General features: G+C 39.2%; 1 protein-coding gene across 3 annotated transcripts in view; it reads right to left on the bottom strand.

Annotated features, from left to right (window-relative positions):
• Nucleotides 1–12,434, bottom strand: part of MAP4K3 (mitogen-activated protein kinase kinase kinase kinase 3) — a 222,876-nt gene that overhangs the window by 179,286 nt on the left and 31,156 nt on the right. The gene's annotated exons all lie outside the window — the stretch shown is intronic.

Raw genomic sequence — 12,434 nt, 5'->3', positions numbered from 1 at the left:
ATGGGATGCCAGCACTACAGGCAGCAGCTTCACCTGCTTAGCCACATCGCCGGTCCCTATATTAACTATTATTACCCTACTGTGCAATAGAACACCAATAGGCTTGTTTATACAATAAGGGAAGAAAGTGCTTTTTAATTCAATAAAAGTAAACATTTCTGAGATTTGACCGATCTATCTATCTATCTATATTTTTTGAGGGAGTTAACTTTGGAGAAGAACCCAAGAACAGTGAATCTTTTGTGAGCACTTAGGCAACACTATAGCTCATGATACACAGATGATGTCCTCCACTTAATACACTGAAGTGAAGTAGATCTTTGTGATCAAGTTTTACTATTAACTCTCATAACCAACTCTTTGAGGAGAGAGGTCCTGCATGGGAAGTTAGTGCATAGTGACTCCTGTTGCTAATTTAACAATTAACATTCTTAGTATGACGGTGGTGATCACCGGAGGCTCTTGACAAGAGCTGCCTGAGCTGGGAAGCCTTTTAAATCGCTGACTCCTTCCTTATTTAGACACCAACCTATCTTCTAACTTTTTTTTAAAAGATTTGTTTATTTGAAAGTCAACAGTTACACAGAGAGAGAAAGGTCTTCCATCCACTGCTTCACTCCCCAATTGACCAAATGGCCAGAGCTGCACAGATCCAAAGCCAGGAACCAAGAGCTTCCTCGGGGTCTTTCCACACGGGTGCAGGGGCCCAAGGCCCTGGGCCATCCTGTACTGCCTTTCCAGGCCATAGCAGAGAGCTGGATTGGAAGTGGAGCAGCCAGGACTCAAACTGGTGCCCCTATGGGATGCTGGCACTGAAGGTGGCAGCTTTACCCGCTACACCACAGCGCCGGCCCCTATCTTCTAACATTTAAATCAGAGAAGTCTTAGAGATGCTTTATACTATTTGTATAAAGAAAAAAAAGAAGAACTGCATACATTTGATGACATTTCTATGAGTTATACATAAATAGTTTTTTTTTTAAGTTTTAAGGATTTTTTTTAGTGAGAGAAATGTTGAATGGTTTTCATAAAGTTCAAGGAAAATGTGTATAACGAAAAACCAAGCATGGATTTCAATTTTTTGTGCTAAAATAAACTTATCTTTTAATTTCATTTCTCTGTGAACTTTTAAAAGTACCCACATATTCCTAAATCAAAAACAAATGCACTGTTACATGATTTAACTAAGTGACAATGCATACCAGTAAGTGTTTGGACTTCATCTCATCCTTTATACAGTACATAGCCGTTTTTCATCAAGTAAAAAACTTGAAATTTCAAGTCACAATAAAGAAATGATCCCTTTTCTTTAGATTTATTTATTTGAAAAGTAGAGTTACAGAGAGACAGATTTCCATCTGCTGATTCACAACCCAGATGGCTGCAAAAATACAGGAGCTTCAACGTCTCCCACGTGGCTGAAGGGGCACAAGAACTTGGGCCATCTTACACTGGTGGAATCAGAGCCCATATGGGATGCCAGCGTTGCACATGCCAGCTTAAACTGTTATGCCACAACACCAGCCGCCAAATAATCCCTTTTCAGCTTGCTATAGGGTTCGTCATGCTACATGTCTACAGCAGGAAAAATGTATAGTGTAATATGTTCTTTCAACCAAGGTTCAGTACTTAAAAAAAAAAAAAGTCTAAATAGTACCATCAACTCTTTCAAATGTACTTTAAAATAATATTAACTAGAAAAGTAAGAAAATTCAGTAAGATGGTAGTCTGCAAAAATAAAAGCCTTCAGAGCCAGCGCTGTGGTATAGCAGGTTAATCTGCAGTGTGCAGTGCTACCTAGCATTTAGTGGGGGTGTGGGTCTGAGTCTCTGCTGCTCCACTTCTGATCCAGTTCCCTGCTAATGTGCCTGGGAAAACAGGGCAGGATGGCCCAAGTCCTTGGGCCCCTGCATACATGGGAGATTCAGATGAAGCACTTGTCTCCTGACTTCAGCCTGGCCCATCCCTGGCCCTTGCAGTCATTGGAGGAGTGAATTAGCAGATGGAAGACCTGTTTCTCTCCCTCTGCCTCTGCCTTTCCCGTTCTGCAACTCTTTCAATAAATGAATAAATCTTTTTTAAAAAAACTGTCTTCATATATACCTATATGGAAAATGCATATCATGAAAAACCATGCATGAGTTTCAAAAAAGTTTTACACCAAAACAAACTTTTAAATTTCATTTTTCTATGGACTTTTAAAAGTACCCTTGCCTTGTATAGTCAAACAACAGACAAAAAAATCTCATTTCTAAAATTCATAAATGTTGATGTATATTTTCACTTAACCAAAAATGTGCAAATTATAAAGAAAGCTTTTAAAACCTTTAAGGAAGGGCTGGTGCTGTGGTGCAATGGGTTAAAGCCCTGGCCTGAAGCGCCAGCATCCCAAATGGGCACCAGTTCTAGTCCCGGCCGTTCCTCTTCCAATCCAGCTCTCTGCTATGGCCTGATAAAGCAGTAGAAGATAGTCCAAGTCCTTGGGCCCCTGCACCCACGTGGGAGACCCGAAAGAAGCTCCTGACTCCCGGCTTCGGATTGGTGCAGCTCCGGCCATTGCGGCCACCTGGGGAGTGAACAAGCGAATGGAAGACCTCTTTCTCTGTCTCCACCTCTCTCTGTAACTCTGTCTTTCAAATAAATGAAATAAATCTTTTCTTTTTTTTTTTTTTTAAAGAGATCTTTAAGGAAATTAAAGTATTTGAATGAATAAGCTAAAATTTTATTTTTGGAAAGAAAATTAAGGTATTTTAATTTACATAAAGCCAATAAAATATCATTTTTTCTAAGATATAACAGAATGATTCTGAAGATATTATTGAAGAATGAATAAGCAATTAATTATCAGAGAAAAACTGAAAAAAAAAAGCAGTCAGAAAACAGCTCTAGTAGACACTAAAACATACTTTATAACGCCTCAAAAATTAAAACAGTGTGAAAGTAGCAAGTGAATACATCAATGGTACAAAACAAAAAGTCCAGAAATAAAATCCATATAAAAATTTCTAGAAATATAGGAGGAGACAACTCATAAAAGATGAACAAAGTATATTGAAAAAAGCAATACAAATAGCCTTTAAAGATACGATGAGCTACTCAAACTCAAAACAATAATGCAAATAAAAAGATTAGTAAAATATGATTGAAGTCCAACCACTCACTTGTCAAGTTATAGAGAAACAAGGGCACTCCAAGGACCCAGATATGTTCCTGGTGGAAACATAAAATGCACAACTCATGTGAAGGAAACACAAATCACAACTGTCAAAGTTCTTCGTGCAACCTTCACCTAGCAAACACATTTCCCGGAATGTTAACAATCAAGACATCTACATACATATGAAATAACAATGTACACAGTTACTAACTATGAGATTGTCTGCAATAGCAAAAAATTGAACATGTTCAAGTGCCTGGCAACAAGAGACTGGATGAATAAACAATGGCATATGCCTACAACTGACTGCTCTATGGTAAAAAAAAAAAAAAAAAAAAAAAAAAAAAGATAAAGAAGATCTTTATGTAGTGATATATAGAGAGAGCTCTAGGGTATGAAAGTTTTAGAAAGAAACTGGAAAGTAGAATACTGCACAGTATATTGCCTTTTGAGTAAAAGGAAGAGAAATTAAGATTATATTTTGGATAGCTGGCACTATGGTGTGGTGGGTTAAGGTGCTGTCTGCAGTGTCAGCACCCAGTGTGGGCACCAGTTCAAATCCTGGCTGCTACACTTCTGATCCAGCTCCCTGCTGATGCTCCTGGGAAAGCAGCAGAGTACAGCCCAAGTGCTTGAGCCCTTGCACCCATGTGGGAGACCTGGAAGAGGCTCCTGGCTCCAGATCAGCCATTTGGAAAGTAAGACAGCAGACGGAAGATCTCTGTCTGTCTCTTTCACTCTCTGTAACTCTGCCTTCCAAATGAATAAATAAATTTTTTAAAAAAAGGATTATATTTTTGAATTTGCTTTTTTGCCACTAAAAGTCTAAAAGAATAAATAAAAATCAATAAAATCACTACACATAACAGGGTACGGAGAAGGTATAGATGGGGATGGATGAAAGGGCGTTCTTGGGATAGATTTTGCAAAATTTCACTTTGAAATTTGAACCATATTAATAAATATTTTCATTAATTAAAGTTTATAAGTCAAAAGTTAAATTTGAATTACAAGGATCAGAAGAAACAAGTGGCTTGGTTAATATTTAGCCAAAAGAGTTTATGGGAATATGATATAGCATTTTTTATAGTTAAAGGAACAGCAAAACTTACAGGTATGATAACAATTGTGTGAAACACCATCATCAAAATGCAATAACACTTCTGTATACACACACAGTGAATTTTCATTTATTAAAACTAGAGAGATATTGCACTTTGAAAACTTATACTGCACTATATAAAAAAATGCCACACTGTTCATTCACCTTGCTCAAGACATAACTGTATTTTATGTATAAATAAGAAGTCAGCAAGAAGAGAACAGTTGTGAAAGGCATTACATAATTTCAACAATGTAGATAAAGGTTTTAATAACCACCAATTAAATGCAGGTCAGGCTGGGATTAAGCTAAGACTAGCAGGCTTGAGGTGGTAAGCAGCAGCCTTAAATCCAATCAAGGAAAGCACGGTAAAAGGGAGGTATCCAACATATGCCACACCACATGGCCTTCTCTCTAATAGAACAAAAGACATAAGAACCACCTTGCCTTCATCTTTGGGTTAACTGGGAGCTTTGTGTAGGCTAAGGAGAGGAAAGAAGAGCCTTCATTTAGCACCTCACTAACCTAAGTAAGAGCAGCTCATTTAAGTATTTTAGGAATCGAAGTAGTTACATGAAAGACTCTAAAGAAATGCTCCAGCTGCCTAGCAGCAGGGTCAGACACGCCCATCAAATCTAAGTCACACAGTCACATCACTCAAGAAATCTGAGTACTTGAGTGGAAACTGTGCTAAAAAGTCAAGGGTTCCTGTTAGAAGCATATGTCTTAGTGTTTACTTTAAAAGAGACTGCTCTAAGTTGTATCTTTGTTCTTACATCTAAGACCTAGCTGAGTAAAAGAATTTTTACATGGAGGAGAGTTTAATCTGATTTTTTTACATGTATTTTTTGTTTCCAGAAACATTTAAAGGCATGCTCACAAAAACAGGCTGATGGGTTTAAAAACAAGAACCCAATTCTGCAACAATGTAAGTAGACACAATCTACCCAGACATCTCTTCCAAGCCCAATACCCACATAACAAACTAGGCAATGCCACTGTCCCTTTGTACCTCAAATTTATCCCCTCACCCAAAAAACCCTGCTATTCTTTAGATATGATGTTACCACTCAGTATCTCTCAAACGCCTAAGACAGAACTGTCTGTCACAACATTGTACCCAGGCCGGCGCCATGGCTCACTTGGTTAATCCTCGGCCTGCGGCGCCGGCATCCCATATGGGCGCTGGGTTCTAGTCCCGGTTGTTCCTCTTCCAGTCCAGCTCTCTGCTGTGGCCCGGGAAGGCAGTGGAGGATGACCTAAGTGCTTGGGCCCCTGCACCCGCGTGGGAGACCAGGAGGAAGCATCTGGCTCCTGGCTTTGGATCGGTGCAGCACGCCAGCTGTAGTGGCCATTTGGGGGGTGAACCAACGGAAGGAAGACCTTTCTCTCTCTCTGTCTCTCTCTCTCTCTCTGTCTAACTCTGTCAAATAAAAAACAAAACAAAACAAAACACACTGCACTCTTTTCCTGCCCCACTCTCTCCTTTTATAAGCACAGAATTACAAACATCTGTTCAATCTTTAACTTCCATTTTCCACCTCAAGGGCTCTAGAGTTTTAGGCCACTATCATCTCTTCTCTTGAATATTCTAAAGTCTACAGTCTGGATTTTTTAGAGTCTATAAACCTAGACTTATATTTATTAGTATAAATTACTTGTAACACTCCTTCCTAGCTTCTGCTCCTGACTCCAGCTACCCTCCTGCCACCTACAAGGGAGACCTGGATTGCATTCCTAGCTCCTGGCTTTGGGCCCAGCACTAGCTATTGCAGGCATCTGGAGTGAACTCACAGATAGAAGTTCTTTCTCAGCCAACACCAAGGCTCATAGGCTAATCCTCCACCTAGCGGCAACAGCACACCGGGTTCTAGTCCCGGTCGGGGCGCCGGATTCTGTCCCGGTTGCCCCCCTTCCAGGCCAGCTGTGGCCTGGGAGTGCAGTGGAGGATGGCCCAAGTGCTTGGGCCCTGCATCCCATGGGAGACCAGGATAAGTACCTGGCTCCTGCCATTGGATCAGCGCGGTGCGCCAGCCGCAGCGTGCCAGCCGTGGTGGCCATTGGAGGGTGAACCAATGGCAAAGGAAGACCTTTCTCTCTGTCTCTCTCTCTCACTATCCACTCTGCCTGTCAAAAAAAAAAAAAAAAAGAAAGAAAAAAAAGAAAAAGAAACTCTCTCTTTCTCCTAAATAAATAAATAAATGATTTTTTAAAAATACCACCAGATATCACAGAAAAAGACTTGTGAATTTAAAAAAAATAGCAAAAGAATCTATATAAAATGAAATAGAAAAAATACTGGAAAAAATTAACATAGAGCATTGGCTCATTGTAAGGCAACTTTTTTTTAGAAAACTTTTATTTAATAAATATAAATTTCAAAAGTACAACTCTTGGATTATAGTGGTTTTTTCCCTCCATAACTACCCTCCCACCTACAAACCATCCCATCTCCTACTCCCTCTCCCATCCCACTCTTCACTAAGATTCATTTCCAACTATCCTTATATACAGAAGATCAACTTAGTATATAGTAAGTAAAGATTTCAACAGATTGTACCCACACAGACACACAAAGCATAAAGTACTGTTCGAAGACCAGCTTTATGTAGGGCAACTTTAGATGGCCCTACAGAAAACATATTTGCTTAATTGCCATTTTTTTCCAAATTTGATGAAAATTATAAATACACATATCCAAGAACTTTAATGAACGTCAAGCAACAGAAATGTGCTGAAAGCTACATTAAGACATATCAGGATGCTGGTGCTGTGGCGTGCTATGTGATGCTATTCTGTGATGCCAGAATCCCACATGGGTGCTGAATCAAGTCCCAGTTGCTGAACCTCACATCTCGTTCCCTGCTAATGCTCATGGGAAAGCAGCACAGGACAGCCCAAGTACTTGGGTCCCTGTACCCATGTGGGAGACCTGGATGAAGCTTCTGGCTCAGCTTGGCCCATACCTGGTCACTGCTGCCACAGTTGGGTAATGAACCAGTAGATAGAAAATCACTTTCTCTGTTTCTCCTTCTTTCTGTGTAACTCCACCTTTCAAATAAATAATCTTAAAAAAAAAAACACATATCATACCATATTGTTTAATGTGTGATTAAAGAGAAAAATACTAAAAGCAAGAGGGAAAAAGAAAAAAACCCACATTCAAAGGAACAAATATAATAGAAGACTTTTAGTTGGAAACAACACAGGCCAGAATACAGTGTAGTAACAATTTAAGATATTGAAAGAAAGAGGAAGTCAGCCTTTAATTATATACCCAATTAAAAAAAAGTACAAGTAATATTATGACAAAAACAACACAAAGAACAGAAAAATAGCTTTAATATAAACCTCTCATAATTCCAAGCACTAGGGAGAATGTGGAGAAACTGAAATCCTCATATACTAGTTGGAATGAAAAATGTTAAATTAATACTTTGGAAACAATTTGGCAGTTCCTTAAAAAATTAATTATACATCAACCTGTTGATCCAGTGATTCGACTTTTATCTACTGAAGAATATGAAGACTTACATAAATAGTAATAGCTGGATTACTCATAATATCCAAAGACTAGAAATAATTAAAATATCCTTAAACTAGTGAATGGATAAATACAATACGGTATATTCATAAAATGGAATATTATACAGTAATGAAAAAAGTTTACTATAATATATGCAACAATATGAATGAACTTCAAAGCTTAATGCTAAGTGAAAGCTTGACACAAAAGACTACTTATTTTTTATGATATAATTTATATGAAATTTAATTATTAACAGTAAAACTAAAATGACAGAAGATCGGTGATTGCCTAGGGTAAAGGTTGACAAAAGGAACTGAGTTTATTAGGCTATAAGGGAACATTTAGGATGATGGAACTTTTCTAAATAAGACTATAAGGATGGTCTACAACTATATAATCTTATTAAAATTCAGATTAATGCGGTCCTGAGTAATTTTTATGGTTTGCAAACCATACTTTAACAAAGCTGAAAGATTATTTTCTAAATACAACATAAAAAGCATGAATAAGAATCATGAATGAGGGGCCAGCACTGTGACACAGAGAGTAAATCAACCACCTGTGCCACCAGCATGCCATATGGGCACATCTCATGTCTGGGATGTTCCATTTCTGATTCAACTCCTTGCTAATGGCCTGGGAAAAGCAGTGGAAGATGGTTCGAGTCTTGAGCCCTTGATGAAGCCCCTGGCTCCTGGCTACCGCCTGGTCCAATTATAACCATTGTGGCCATTTGGAGAGTGAACCAGCAGATGGAAGATCTCTCTTTGTCTCTCTGTAACTCAGCCTTTCAAATAAATAATCTTTACAAAAAAATTATGAACAAATTCTTACTCCATACAATGCAATACTACTCCACAATAAAATGGAATAAAATATTGATACTCTCAACAACATGAATGAATCCCACAATAATTAAGATGAAAGAAGCCAGACAAAAGAATACATACTATATGATTTCAAATATATCAAATTCTAAACAATGCAAAGCAATCTAAACTGATACAAAGAAGATCAACAGTTGGCTGAGGACTAGGAAAGTCAAGAAAGCAGATTACATAGGAACATAAGGATACCTGAGAATTATGGACATATTTATTATTTTGATTGTGGTGATAGTTTCACAGGCATACACATGTCAAAACTTAGCAAATCACACAATTTAAATATGTGCAGTTACTGCATATCAATTATACCACAATTAAGCATTTTCTAAAAATGTTTTTTTTAACAAGAAAAAAAGCTTAAAGGGCATTTCTTCTTTTTTTAAAAGATTTATTTATTTATTTGAAATTCAGAGTTACACAGGGAGGGAAAGGCAGAGAGAGATCTTCCATTTGCTGGTTCACTCCCCAGATGACTATACCAGCCAAGGCTGGTCCAGGTCAAAAACTAGGAGCTTCATCCTAGTCTCCCAAACGGGTGGCTAGGGTCTAAACACTTGACAGCTTCCTTTGCTTTTCCCAGGCCACTAGCAGGGAGCTGGATCGAAAGTGGAGCAGCTGGGACACAAGCCAGACCCATACGGGATGCTGGTGTTGCAGGTGGTGGTTTTACTGGCAACACCACAACACTGGCCCGCTTAAAGGGCATTTCTATGCTATCACTTTCCTTGGCATAATCAGACAGAATTTACATCCACAGAACATCACGGAATTTAAAATGTACTTCTAAAATAACACTGTACTATGCTTATTTGTGTTTATCTTTCCTGCTAAGGCTGTTAGCACCTGCACTATCTTATTTATAAATATTTGTATTCTATACGTAGAGTACTACTTATACATACCTAGTGCTCTATAGATGCATAAAATTCACTGAACATACGTTTAATTTTTTTAAAACCAAGCATAGTGTCTTAAATAAATGAAATTAAAGGTTTGAAGAAAGTATTGGATGGGAATTACGAAAGGGAGTCAAAGATGAGTATTATTACTGAACCTCAATAGAGATCCACTTGAAACTGAGTTAGATGTTTCAATACAGATACTGAAGCAGTTTGAGATTTTCTCCACAAAGCTTTAGTATACAAAGAGCAAAAATCAGAAGTTTAAAAACAAACAAACAATATATGCTGGGATAGGCTCAGAATGAAAACTAAAGATGACAAGGTAATTTAATACTGCAGCAGAAAGCCGGCGCCGCGGCTCACTAGGCTAATCCTCCGCCTAGCGGCGCCAGCACACCGGGTTCTAGTCCCGGTCGGGGCGCCGGATTCTGTCCCGGTTGCCCCTCTTCCAGGCCAGCCCTCTGCTGTGGCCAGGGAGTGCAGTGGAGGATGGCCCAAGTGCTTGGGCCCTGCACCCCGTGGGAGACCAGGAAAAGCACCTGGCTCCTGCCATCGGATCAGCGCGGTGCGCCGGCCGCAGCGCGCCGGCTGCGGCGGCCATTGGAGGGTGAACCAATGGCAAAGGAAGACCTTTCTCTCTGTCTCTCTCTCTCACTGTCCACTCTGCCTGTCAAAAAAAAAAAAAAAAAAAAAAATACTGCAGCAGAAAGAGACTAAGAATCATCCAGCTTCTTACATGCAATTTCTATTTGTTAGTGTTTGCATAAACCTCTACTTACCTAGCATTATAACAAATGTAAAGACACATCTCCAATCCCCAGGCACTATGTTGAAGACAGAATGGTGGGGGCTGGCGCTGTGGCTAAGCGGGTAAAGCCGCTGCCTGCAGTGCTGGCATCCCATATGGACGTCAGTTCACGTCCCAGGTGTTCCACTTCTGATCCAGCTCTCTGCTATGGCGTGGGAAAGCAGTGGAAAATGGCCCAAGTCCTTGGACCCCTTTACCCACGTGGGAGACCTGGAAGAATCTCCTGGCTCCTGGCTTTGGATCAGCCCACCTCTGGCCATGGCAGCCACTTGGGGAGTGAACCAGCAAATGGAAGACCTCTCTCTCTGTCTCTACCTCTGCCTCTCTGTAACTCTGCCTTTAAAATAAATAAATAAATCTTAAAACACACACACACACACACACACAGAGTATGGTTAAGGGAAGAAATAACTAAAAAAATGAATAGTACTTAAGTGGATTGTTTCTAAGTGCTGATTCCAACTGTGGAAAGGGCAGAAAGATACTTCCACTGTTAAAGATACTTTGAAAAATTTCTTATCACAAACCCAAAACATAAAATATTGTAAATGCTTATGTTCAACATTTGCTTTTTCAATATTCTTTAAGTTTTTCTGATTACATCAGAGAAAGAGCTGTGGTTGATCACTTTTTAGCTTCTTTTACACATAAGTCTGAGTATTTTAGAAAGATGGAAGAAAGGCTGTTAATCTGTCATCTAACAAGGCTGATTTCCAGTTCAGGAAAAAACCTTCACTCTACCTAACCAAAAGAAGTAACTGAACCCTTGAAAGATTGGTAGAACATATCACCAAGAGTCAGAATCAGTTAAGAGTTGCCTGCCTTTATGTAACAATCTGGGCCCTTTTCAAAATAACTTAACAGAATTCCACAAATCTAGAAATTTCAGTAACTAAATAATCATAAACAAACAGGTAATATAATACTGCAACTATCAGAATTTTTTGTAAAGTTCTCTATCTGTATAAAATTTGGTTATGTGCCTATATAGCATCATAACAAACTATACTGAAAACCATTATAGTCACTACTTGGTAACAGCCAAGTATCTTATTACATGATTTTGGAATAAACACGGAAGTGTGTGATGAAAAACTGAATTTGTCATTAAGAAACAAATATTAAATTAGTTATAATTCAAATGATACTTAAAGGATTGTGTTAAGGTCTTTGAGTGGCTGAAGACTGGAACTAGTATTCTTAGTAATATGTTGTACAAAACCATTCCCAACTTTTTTTAAAAGCTTTGTAGCTTCTCAAAAAATGAAACTTTCTCACATTTAAATCAAAATGTACAGAACACCCATTTTAAATACACAACAGGCTATGTGGTATAATGACATCAGACATTTGCTTTCACAGCATATATCAGAGTTATTGTTGTTGATATTCTAGAATACTTTTTCTATATGATTTTTTTTCATTCAAACAAAACATGTCCATGCTACATCATCCACATAGGCATTAACATCTTGTAGGGGTGGGTATTTGGCCTAGCAGCTAAGCTGTTGGTTGGGATGCCTGCATTCTGTATCAGAGTGCCTGGGTTCAATTCCCAGTTCTGCTCCCAATCTCAGCTTCCTTCCAGAGCACCTTGGGAGGCATCAGGTGATGGCTCAAGTAATTGGGTTCCTGCCGCTGTGTGGGAGACCTGGATTGAGTTCCTGATATCTGGCTTTGATCCCAGCCCCATATTGGCTGGTGTAGGCAGCTTGAGAATGAACCAATGGACAGATCTCTCTCTCTCAAATAAATAAAAAATAAAAATTTAAAGCCACCTTTTAGCGGCTGGTGCTGTTGCATAACAGGTAAAACTGCCACCTACACTGTCAGTATCCCATATGGGTGCTAGTTCAAGACCCGGCATCTCCTCTTCCAATCCAGCTATCTGCAATGACCTGAGAAAGCAGTGGAAGATGACCCAAATCCTTGGGCCCCTGCAACCATGTTGGAGACTCTGAAGAAGCTCCTGGCTCCTGGCTCCCTCCAGATAGGCTCAGCCCTGGCTGTTGCAGCCATCTGGGGAGTGAACCAGCAGATGGAAGCTCT

Source organism: Oryctolagus cuniculus, chromosome 2 (assembly GCF_964237555.1).
Source record: "Oryctolagus cuniculus chromosome 2, mOryCun1.1, whole genome shotgun sequence".
NCBI classification, from domain to species: Eukaryota; Metazoa; Chordata; class Mammalia; order Lagomorpha; family Leporidae; genus Oryctolagus; species Oryctolagus cuniculus.
This window is presented reverse-complemented; position numbering and strand designations above follow the sequence as displayed.